Raw genomic sequence first — 2,435 nt, forward strand, 5'->3', positions numbered from 1 at the left:
GGGTCGGTATAATCGACTTAATCCGTTTGTCTGTCCTTGTTTGTCCCCTCTGCGTGTAGCCCCTTGTGGGTAGTAAAGAAATCACACACACACACACACACACACACATATATATATATATATATATATATATATATATATATATGAGAGAGAGAGAGATTTAACCATCTCACAGATTGAGAAGTTATATTAGTTGCAATGCAGTGATATCTTTAACTCTGAACTGCAAAGTAAAATCCTGTACATTCTTATATTTTTGCCATTGTCACAAATGTGAGTGTGAGCTCAGAGACGATTAAACATTACAAATACTTCATATGTATTATTATATTGACAATGGGAGGATGAATTTAAATTTAAACTGAGAAGATTTTAACAGAAATCGTAATCGGTTGAAATAATTTTAATGAAATTTTTATTGCTATAGTTTAAAAGAATTACCCATGGGAACTCTTCTGAACAAAGTATATTTTATTGTTCCTAATACAATCTGTGATCATTTATATTTTTAGTCCACTGAGGCTGACGTATGTGTCAGCTTCCATGGCATTCGTGGAATCAACTACATGACCAACATGATTTGAAAGAGGGTTAGAGATTAGTGTTGCTGTGAGAAGCGACAAGGAAGCGTAGTTCCGTGTGGTATTTGAAGTTGGCCGCAACAAGTTTCGTGAGTCTGAGAAATATGTCTTTCGTCGAAAGAGCACAGGAAACCAGGAAAATAAATTCCTGATCCACGAAAGAAGACATACTTAATATAATCGTCAACAGTCAAAATACAAGCGCTGAAGCAAATGTAGATGACGGCCGTACGGAATGAGCACCTCGGTTATTTTTAGATCTGTGTCAGCTTATCTGCCTCTAGGTCCGACCACACATGGTTTCTTCCAGAAACAGAAAATGCTAGAGATAGAGAGAATGTATGTGTGTGCTTATGTTCTCTGCACAAGGTTGTTATTTTGTTTATCGACTACGACACATACCTTGGCCGAAGTGGAACCCTGATCGTAGAGATCCGAAGTAATACAAGTAAAACATTCCGCCCCCCACCCAACGGTTAAATGGTCCTGCATACTACCTTTCAATTTCATACTTATATTACTAGAAGTAAAATAAAAATATAAGTGAATGTCTTTCTACTTGAATGTAATGTGAATCTGTATGCATAATTTATCAGTATCTTGAAGTTCCATGATGTAGATATATCGCAAAAAGAAAACAAGAAATTCTATGTCGCAACACGCAAATCTATTTCAATCTTTAGTTGACGTCATTGGATTTGAGATTTACGACTAATACATTTTGGAAAATATCGAATGTGAAAGCCTCGTTTTCGACTTAAATATCTTGAAACTGAGAAATAAATCGCAATGACATTGGAATACTTCATATATCGCCGTTATATTGGTAATAAAAAATTCTTTCTATTATAACTATATTCGATTTTTTCTTAAACATGGTATATTATACCATTCATAATATTCAGTAAACATTTAAATAACAATACCCTAAAATGCGGTCAATATGAATTATTCAGTACATAGAATAATGAATGCAGCCATATATTTGATGCGTTGGATTAAGCTATATTGTTATGTGCAAATGCTTACAGATTAGCTCAGTACTGCCACACGGAATAAGAAAGCGTAATTACAAAACGTCCTGAAATTTAGCAAAAACCAAAAACGAAAATCTTAGAAAAAGTAAAACACCATTGCAAAAATCCTTAAGGAATTTACATGATAGGAAACATCGATTCTATGAAAATATGAACCTGCTTACTTTTTTCAGTTTAAACGTCACTTGTGTGTATATGTATACGTATATCTCCTCCTCTCTTTCTCCCTCTCTCTTTCCCTCTCTCTCTCTACGCGCACACACACGCACACACACACGCACAGGCACACACACACACGCACACACACACACACACACACACACACACACACACACACACACACACACACATATATATATATATATGTACATGTGTTTAAATCAGTAGTGAAAAGTATTTCTAAGCGAATAAAGACATTTTTAATACCCATTCCCACCACTACAACTTCGCTTTGTCTCAGGCAGGATACGATAAAGAAATTAGTTGTCTTAGTCCTGAAAGTATAATACCTAATAATTGTGGAAATGTTGTTGATCGTTGTTGTTGTTGTTGGCACTCTGTCGCTTACGACGTCGAGGGTTCCAGTTGATCCGATAAACGGAACAGCCTTCTGGTGAAATTAACGTGCAAGTGGCTGAGCACCTCATAGACACATGTACTCTTAATGTAGTTCTCGGGGATATTCAGCGTGACATAGTGTGACAAGGCTGACCCTTTGAATTACAGGCACAACAGAAGCAGGAAGTAAGTGTGAGAGAAAGTTGTGGTAAAAGTTTACTGCAGTGTTCGCCACCATCCCCTGCCTCATCCTCGTAGA

This window comes from Octopus bimaculoides, chromosome 3 (assembly GCF_046866305.1).
Source record: "Octopus bimaculoides isolate indiv1 chromosome 3, ASM4686630v1, whole genome shotgun sequence".
Lineage (NCBI taxonomy): Eukaryota > Metazoa > Mollusca > Cephalopoda > Octopoda > Octopodidae > Octopus > Octopus bimaculoides.